The following is a 10,413-nucleotide window of genomic DNA, read 5'->3' on the forward strand; positions in this document are numbered from 1 at the left end:
GGGCTTGGCATGAACGTGCAGTGGAGGAGAACAGTGCCCAGGAGGCAGGAAGCTGGTGGCAGACCCCCCAGGGGGCAGAGCCAGGGTCTGTGGGGCTGCTGAAACCGGCACATGCCCACACTTGTGGGACATGATGTCCAGGGGCAGGCAGCAGCTGATACAGGCCCCACGGGTCAAGCCAGGTGTCTGGAGGCCAGCCTGAGACAGCTAAGGAGCCATTCCTGCCACATGGTTGGAGCAACTGCCAGCCATATGGCTCTGCCCCAAGTAGGAGGCTACCCGCCTGCTGGTGTGGCTGACTGGCCATAGATTTGCAGCTAAAGTTGGCGTCTTCATGTGTGCTACTGCTAATGTGCCATTAATCCTGTGTTTCTTGGTACAAGAGTATTAACCTAATTTACTGCTCTCGTGTAGATCCTGACACTTTACTGTGTATTAGATTAGTCTAATGTGCAGCAAAGCATCTCATGTAGATGCACCCAGTATGTCCTATGTAAGAACAAATCCCAAAATTCTCCCCAACAATCCTCTGGCAGAGGACTACTTCATCCATTGCACTCTCAGACCACTCTTCTGTTTGAGAGAAGAAATCTCTGCTCACAATGGATGCTGGATTCCTGAATGCATACCTTTGAGAGTTGCTGAACATCTCTGCATCCCAGTGGAGTTATGAGTGTTCAGCAATTCTCACAAGCTGGTCAGTTTAATCTGATCTTTCTCAGGGAGCAATATTCTCTTGTAAAATTGTACAAGGATAATAATGTGGGTATTTAGTATTCCAAATACTGGATAATGAAGCATTTCCCAGAATTTAATGAGAAAGAAATTCAAAGAGCAGTGGCAGACGGCATGACACTCAATAAACAGTGATGCAAGGACTATAATCCAACTTCAGAACACAGCTTTCATTTTAAAATAACCATACTCTTTCACAAACTAAATACTCAACAGTGTGTGGCTCTGAAATTTTATAGCCTGCAAAACCAAATAAATTCCAGAAATAACCCATAAAATTCCAGAAGACTGGGAAACTACCTTAAGCAATTGTGTGAATCTGGCAGGAATATACAGGACCCTCAATGCCCTTGTTAAAACGCAGGGATTATATGTAAACAGATTTCTACTAATCTGGGGAATTGATTAAATAGTTTAACAGCCAGAAAGAATTGGTAGATTTTGCAAGAGAGGTACAAGGGATGTTGACTGCAATCCTTAGTTCTTGGAAACTAAATGAGAATGATTTTACTCTCTACTGTGTTCAGAGACTCAGCCAACTAGTGAATGCCATGTGACAGCCACCATGTAACCAATACTAGCTGGAAACTTGAAATTCTAAATGCACAGTAACAAGCTGACCTACAAATAGCGAACAAAGTTCTTTTTCAATTTAATTACTGGTGTCATCTAACAATTCAGAAAAGGTAGCAGTCATGAAAGATTTGAATCTGAAATATAGCTCATTTCAAGCATTTATTTTTAATTTTCAAGGTGAATATTTTGCTCAGCTTAAATGCATATCTTTGAAATATTCTGTTTTTAGTTTACAAATGTAATTTGAAGAATTACTTTGTATAAGTTGAATTACACTAGTTTTTGTACCAGTACAGTCTCTTCAAATAGAGAAGATTTAAAATAAAACCTAACACTTTACACATTTTAAAATATTTTTAGCTGAATTGTATGCACTTTTAAAATCTTTCCAAACATATCACAGTGATAGGATTGGCAAAGATGCAAGCACTCATCATAATAAATGCTGTTAGTATGATATCTTTTACATTGATATATACATTCCTGTAAGGTCAACACTCTAGTGTTCCAGAATGAATCCAGTCTTTCTCTTCTGGTAATTTTTTAGCTAGGTTTTAATCATGCAAACGCTTAGGCTTGTACGTATTTTTACGCAAGAGAGTAGCCCATTAACATCAATGATAGGATGCTTAAACATAAAAATGGACAGAGTTTTGTAGGCTGTACGGACCAACCTGTGCCCAACAAAGCTAGTGGATACTCCACATTTTCTCTACAAGCAATATACTGTATTAATGGGTACATTCTTTTAGGGAGATATTTTCAAAGGCATAAATGGTAGTTGTGTCTGACTGTCCCTGAAACCAGGCAAGGTAGAGAGTTTAACAATCATTTGTATCATTGATGGGAAGGAAGGTCCAGCCATCGGGTTATTGTACTTAAGGACATCAGTTGTTTAGCCAATACCTCCCAACAGCTAGCACTACATCTACCTTCTCTGACTCCCCAAGGCTGAATGACCAGCCTCGTGGGCAACCTCTGGCATGAGGCTAAAGCAGGGCTTAAAATACCTTTCAGGAGCTATAGCAAAACAGCTTAACTTCTCTGCCACCACAGCCTGTCACTGTCACTGATAGGTGTTACAGGGCTTTGGTCCCTTTTTGGTCAGTGCCTTGCCCCCCAGTGACATGAGGGTGAGATCAGGCTTTGGTGCTATCTAGATGGTTCAGGCACAGTTCCTACTCTCCTACCACATCTTTGATGTTTGTAATTGGGGAGGCAGTTCCCTGCAGGTGGCCCAAAGGGGGTCTTGACCCTGGGTTTTCTTCGTGGGGCTCCAAACCCACCCCCCCTTTACTCCACCCTCACCATGTCCACGGCCTGGGCAAATGCTGCTCACCACAGGTCTTCCCCAGGATGATCTCATCTTATCCACACTGCCCACCTCAAAATGGGTCGGGTCTTCCTGGCTGTCAGTCTTTCCATGTTAGTCCCTTATCTTTGGGCTGGCTCCCGGGCAACTAAACCTGGCTTATCTGGGGCTAACTGTAACTGAGGAAAACTTATGTGAAAAGTGTCCGGTATCTGCCGATGGACTCCTGGGATTCCGTCTCCCTGGACTCCCTTGGTCACTTGGGGGACTAGTCTGTCTCTTCTATCCTAGCAGGCATGGGGACAAGCAGCCAAACTGTGCCCAGCCTCTGTCAGCTCTCTCAGCATGACCTCCCTGGAGCCCAGCTGACCTCTAATTGAGCTATCTTGGTCCCACCAGCTGGCGTCATTTACTTCTCCCTCCCAGGGACTGTGATCTCCCACACTCTGCTGGCTGTGGGGCTGCCCAGAGATGCCCACGTTCCTATGGGGCCATCCCCTGTCACAGCACCTGAGCTCCTGGTTGGAGCACTGCCATTCCCCTGTGGTGCCCTATGGGGTAGCTGCTCCCTGGTGGGGCTTCCTTGCCCCCATCAGTTCCTGGGGCTCACGCTCTTTGCCGTGCCCACCTGGGTCCTCTGGCAAGCACCCAGACCCTTTTTCTGGTGTCTGGGTCTCAAGCTTTCTGCAGCTGGTCTCTCCCAGCCGGCATTCGTCTCCCCACTCCCCAGTGCTATCACAGCTGTATCTCCAGCTGCTTTTTGAGCAGCCTGAACCTCTCTGGAGCCATGCCCCTGAGACTCACTGATTCACAGGCTCAGGCAGCTCCAGAACTGCCGAGCCTGTGTTGGTGTTTCTCCCCAGCTGCCGCTCATCTTCACTCCTGCAGTGAGTGTTGGGGCACGTCAGGCGGGGGTTTGGGATGTGCTGGGGGGGCTTTAACCTCCCCTCTCACAATCTTCCCCTTCAAAGAAAGATAAATTCACTCCAATGGAGATGGGTAACACAAACCTAAAGTATTACTGATGCATGGTCAGGCAAAGTTTTTTGAGTAAATGTGATATCTTTTATTAGACCAGCTATGTTTTTGTCTCATAAAAATTATCATATTTACCCAAAGAACCTTGTTTGCCTATGTCAAACAAGGCAACAACCAACATGGCCACAACCAATACTCCCTGACACATGGTGACAACCCTAGAAGGCTGGCTGAAAAAAAACAAGAGAACCAAAATCCTAAGTTTCCCACAAAGGTGTTGCAGAGGTGAATATTGTGCCTTCAGCTTAAATTTTGCAGATCTCCTACTGATGGGGTGTGATTTTTCCCTCTCCTTCTCCCACCATCCAAAGCTTCTTCATTCACCCCCATGAGCTGAAGTTTTGTTCTGAAAAGATCTGTTCTCTAATCACTATTTGTTACGGTTGGTTCTACCAAACTAGAAATTAATGATCTGGATGGAATATATTTGTCTTGGAATCACAATGGATCGTCTTTAATAAGCTTTGTTTGGTCTGGCACAGTCCTGGCTTCCCGCATCTGTTTCTGATGTTTACACTGTTAAAGATTTGACAAGGATATAACCCATGGCCACGTGTAGGGGCAGAAGTAGCTTTCCTATATGCTATCTAGCAGAAGAGCTATGGGCATGGACAAGAACTACTTACATGAGCTGGAAAACTCATGTATTTTATCAGCAGTTTAGCATCAATTTATCTCTTCTCAAGGATAGATATTCTTCAAATTACAGTTTGCAGATACTCTCATGTCACTTTTACCTTTTTCCCATTTTATTTTCCCCTGTTGTTTTAGGATGCTGACTGTTAGTGTCATGGAAATAATAAATATACATGCAGCAACAATAACATGACTCACAAGGCAACTAATTCCTATCTTTACATTTTTAAAGTACAGGATGTTATATTTATATAATTTTTTACTTTGATATTCCTGGGGCCAAACTGAATTCACAGGATTTAGGACTGTCTGAAGTGAACAATGAGATTAGAGGCTGAAACTAATGCTGCTCTCACTTTCATGGGCGCACATTTCATGCGAACATAGGAAATACCATACTAAGTCAGACCAGTGGTCTATCCTCTATTCATTACCCTCCCTGGCATCTACCATTATTAGTTTAAACATCTCCCACTGTCCTGTTCAATAGCTATTAATAGATCTACCATCCATGAATTTATCTAGATCCTTTTGGGTCTAGATAAATTCATGGATGGTAGATGTGGCTAGGCTACCTGCCTCTACCACCTTCCATGGTAATGAATTCCATTTGCTCCCTTGTTCTAACTGAAAGTAGGCTGGGTCTTAACTTTATACTGTACTTTAAAAGAAGTTATTCAAGCATCAGAGTCTCCCCTAGTTTCTTCAGGGTAAATCCATTGATTCCAGTGGGTAAGTGAAAGCCCATTATACCATATTAAATTCGTGTATGTAGGCCATCTGTAGCATACATAAATTCCGCTGACAAAAATCAACCGAACTCCACTGAAATCAATGGCACTACAGCTGCACATCTAAAAATCCAGTCTAATTCAAATGTGTGCAGGACTTGTTTTCCACATAAGATCTAAAAATTGGCTTTTCCAAGTGCTATTGACTTTAATGAGTCCTACAGCTAACTCCCCACAATGCTTTTTGAAAACGTACAGATTATCAACTAGGAAGACCATGTTCATGCAGTGATGGAACCACAGGAAAAATTCCACATCAGATGGAAATGCTTTCTGAGTGTTAAAAAATCAATTTAGATACAGTCTGAGTGACCAGTTTACAGCTCTGTTTACTTTCATGGTATTAATGTATGATGCTGGAGTTCAGCATAATGAAGAGTGAAATTTTAGCACTGTGTGACTGAATTCTATTTGGCCCTCCAAGATCTTAGACTTAGCCTTATCTTTTTGACTTAGCAACTGGACTGCTTCCAATTCTGCTGAATAAGTGAATGCTTTGCAAACTCAGTCCTGTTAGATGTGCAGACATTCAAACCCACATTAGCAAGGTTTAGGCAAGTGCCTAGTAACACATGATAAAATGAGTATGAGTGGGACCTCCTTTTCACTTAATTAGGTCCTGATTCTGCAGGAAAGAATTTAGCATTCCAGTGAGGTTTTCCTAGCCTTCAACTCTATCTCCTTATCCTCTCAGAGTTTAGCTCTATGTAAATTGGTTGTGTCAGAGAATATTCACTGTCACAGAATATTATTAGGACAAAGAACTTGGTAGGATTAAAAAATGCACTAGACATCTGTGGTTAGATTAGCTAAAATAAAAATGTATAAGCGTTATCATGTCAACCCTCATGCTTAAAGAGAAATGCTTAATGTGATATATCTCCGGTTAAGGGGAAGCTGTTAATGAATAATGTGCATCATAAAGCTTTACATTTTCTTCTAGGCTTGGATTTATCTAGACCAATGGCTCTCGACCTTTTTGGACTCAAGGCACAATTCCATAACTTGTGAATTGAGTGGCACCCACTTTCAAAAACTAATTTATATAATATAGTGCATAATTCTTTGCTGAGGGGCCTCACAGTGGGAATTGGGGATCATCCAGCTAACTTGCAATTATTTGCTTAACAACATCTCACTTATCTCCTCACAGATCACCCTTTAAAAAATCTGGTGGCTTCCCATAATGCCCCAGCATCCTAGATGAGAATCGCTGATCTTGATAGACCATTGGTCTAATCAGGCACAGTAGTTCCTGTAGGAAAAAGTAAAAAATCATGTCTTTTTTACCTATTGTTTCGGAACCAATGGGAAGGCTCATTTTTATCTTTGCAGTAAGTATTATAAACTTCCTCTTGGCTTTCTGAGACTCAGCCCCTCATTTACAATGAGAAATGCTTGCAAGCAGATTTTTCACACTGGCCAATTTTCTTACCAATTGGGGCAGGGGTAGTAATCTAACCGTGGAAATTAACAATGCAGTTCCATAACTGGTCGCTTCCAGCAGACAAATAACCCCAGCAATTTAAAGAATAATTCATTATCAAAGAAAGAATCTCAAGTGAGGCTATCTTTTTATATTGTGGATTTTTTTTTGTTTTTTTTTTTTAGAGGCTGATCCAAGTTCACCAAAGACAATATAATTTTTTCTTTGACTTCAAGAGGCTTGGGATAGAGCCTCAAAATTCCTTCTCTTTATGCTTTTACCTAAAAAAGTAAAATAAAACTTATAAATTAATATATTGCTATATATAAATCACTATATATGTGAATTATGAAAATCATGACATAAATATGATAAAAGGTCAAAGGTTCTCCTGAGCTTAGTTTCCTTTAGAACTAATGTGGTAAAGACATGCAGTTTTCGCTAATCAAGAGTATACTAATGAGTGGTATAGGTAGTATCAGTTCTGACTAACTTTAAAGCTCCAACCCAAAAAACACATGTATTCACAGTTAGTTCCAACCTTCAACACCAGCTCAGGGCAGATCACTGCTGAAAATCTCTGGAGGTGTAGAGGGATACTTTGACAGCTCTGCCACCACATCCTTTAGTAAGACTAATACATAAAACCAACTAAAACAACTATTTCTTCTCAGGGTTAGCTATCTTTAAATTATGACAGTCCCAATATTGCTTTCTTGAGTAGATGTGTATAGTGTGGAGGTTGGTGCTCCTGCTACTTTAAGGGAAGGCAGTATGCAATAGATGCAGGCAGCGGGCAAGGCAGAGGCTAATTAAGGGAGCCACTTGACCCCAAAAGGGCTGGACTTTCAGGCTATAAGCCCAAGGCCTGATCTGGGCAAGCAGTCTGACCAGGAAGCCATGGAGAGAGGAGCTCCTGAGCAGAAGGGGTACAACAATGCTGCTAACACATGAGATGGGGTAGGCAGGCCCACTGGTTTAGGGACTGAGACTAGGGGTGGTAGAGGTTTCAACTGGCCCAGCAGCAGGGCGAGGGCCTGAGGGATAGGATCCAAGACCAAGGAGCATGGCCACAGCTGAAGAGTGATGAGAGCAGGCAGAGTCAGGGACCTGTAGCCCATGAGGGGTGAGAAGTAAGGTTGGGGACCCACAGACCACAAGTGGGGAGAGCCAGGATCAGGGACCTGTAGCCTGCAAAGGAAGAAAAGTCTCAGGGGAAAGTATTCACTTTCACTCTAACTCAAGTCTGTAGCCTGGGAGGAGCAGAATCTGTTGGAGGTCATGAGGCCTGAGCCCAGGAGGGGCAGAGAATGCAGGCCTATGCCCAAGGGGGGTGAGATTGTTCATGGCACAGAGGCCTGAGCCCCAGAAAGGCCAGGACAGTTAAAATCACCAGGCCAAGAGGCTCCAACACTGGCAGAGACTGTTCCAGGTTTAGAGGCTTGCATTGATTAAAGTTGACAGTGGGGCTGAAGGCCCATGGATGAGAGATTGACTGGATTGGAGAATGGGGTTTAATGCCCAATGACTGGCAATACTGGTGAAGTTTGGGCATGACTAAAAGGGGAGATCAGGAGGCCATGTAATGAGCAGTAACATCTGTCTTTATGATTATGAGATCTCACTTGGGGAGCCCTGGGGCAGCCTCCCTTTATTTCTAGAAGCACAATTACATTAAAGCATGGCATGAAAGTTGACAGGGAGATTGCCCAAGAAAGAAAAGGTGACAAGGGCTGAGGGGAGCTCCAAGGGCATCACAACCATCCCTGGGCAGGGCCCTTTTACAATGTAACACAGATTTAAACAGAAAAATATTAAATAGTAATCAATATTGTAAGAAACACGCATAGCAAAATTAATCCACTGTACATTTTCTGCCCCTCCGAAATGCAAATTTTGCACATTTCTGTACAAACAACCGTTTTGTCAAAAATCAAGCATGACATTTTTTTCCCATTATCTGTATAACTGTTTTTAATTATCTGTGTAGTAATTACAAGGCATATTTTGTTCTGTTCTTTTGAATGTCAATAAACCATGGCTGAGGTTTTTCAAGTTACTTATATCAGATAAATTTGGGTTAAGCTACCTCAGACTGGCTGATCCTAAACTAACTGACCACGAAGGCTAGCAGAAGCATTTTGACTCTTCTCCAATAGGAAGGTTAGGCAGATTGTTCACATGACCTGCAAAATAAATGTTTTTTTCTGCATAACTTTTGGATATAAATATAGTAATTAAATATATGATAACATAACTTAGAAACAGAAATTATGGTTAGATGAGACTATTGCCATTCATGCCACGCTTTAGTGACTGGCATTCCAGATATTTTGGTATTTCTAATCATGAAAATCTTGCATAATTATAAAGTCAATAGAAAAGCAAAACACCCTTTTGAATCATGCTAAATTCTAGGCCTAGTCACTTTTGTGGCAATTACTTCTATAGCCTAATTACTTTCTATATGAAATAAGAGAAATTCCTTTTATTAGTTCTGAATTTGCCATATTTCAATTTCGTTAAATGTCCATTTGTTCTTGTTGTATGAGACAGGATGCAAATACGCTTCCAATCATCTTCTCTACCCTATTAATTATTTTCTCTATTTTTATCATTTTTCCTCTATTCATCTTCTTCCTAAAGGAAAAGCATTCTAATCTTTTCATCTGAGAATTTTGCAACATGCGATTATTTTAATTGCCCTCTTCTGCACTCCTTTTTATACCTGGTATATCCTTTTCACATGGAGTGAGAAATGCATAGAACTGTAAATTCCAAAACAGGAGAATTATGTAGAGACCAAAATAGTGATAACTTCTCCTAAGACTAAGAAAAGTCTCAGGGGAAAGTATTCACTTTCACTCTAACTCAAAATAAATAAAAAAATAAAAGTATTCTACAAATGAAACTTCTGAACAGTTTTGTTTTGGAGACTCTTTGGGGGAAAAGATCAATAAAGTTATTGCGTTTGATTGTAACGTTGTTTAGTTTTTTTATTATAATTATAGTGCAATACATTAAGCCAAATAAAAAAAGCAACTTGGTCCTGTCCAGACAAAACATTTCTATTATTTTTCATTTAAAAATGTCAACAAAAGTGATATATTTCTTTGAAATATTTCAGTTCAGTCAAATGAGGATTTTTCAATGGAAAATTGTCCTAATAGAAAACTGACCATTTCTAATGTTCAGGCACCTAAAGAAAGGTATCTAGTGGGGCATGCAGATAAACACTAAGGTTATCCAGTTCCTGAGCTATTTATTGGACAATACAAAACTACTGTTTCTCATCACTTCAATGAAAAACAAATACCAAGATGTCAGAATGTCCTTGAAGTCCTAAAGTAGTGGTGATCAGAGAAACACTACCAAAATTGCAGGTATTACATGGAAACCTGTTATATGAAATTGTCCTCAAGGATCAGCAGCACTTGATTCTTGGGGTACAATGGCAGCTCTTAAAAAGTAATAAAAATCAAAGTGTACTCAAAAAAGTGCACAAAATCAGGACAAGCTGAGTTGCAGAAACATTAATAAGGTATCCAGATTGTTAACAATCACATCATGCACAGCTTTGATCAGCATACTGCAGTGGCATTTTTCCAGCAGTTCCTCATTAACATCACTGTTATTGCAAAAGGAAGCAAAAGCTTTGTTTGCACTGACTTTTAAACTAGCATTTGAATGGTGTTTAAATCTGACTTAAACACAGCTCTAGCTTAAATTGGTTTTGACAGCTACTGTGGATACAGCCATATTGTTAGAACCATGTTTAAAATCCATGTCTAAAAGCCAAGGACAATTTCCTAAAACCAGTTTCCAAATACCAGAGTGGAAACTCTAACGACAGTCCATACCATAGTTGTAACCTATATGATAGCCCAAGTTATCTTTCT

The sequence above is a fragment of the Gavialis gangeticus genome, unplaced genomic scaffold, assembly GCF_001723915.1.
Source record: "Gavialis gangeticus isolate Ggan-Ray unplaced genomic scaffold, GavGan_comp1, whole genome shotgun sequence".
Lineage (NCBI taxonomy): Eukaryota > Metazoa > Chordata > Crocodylia > Gavialidae > Gavialis > Gavialis gangeticus.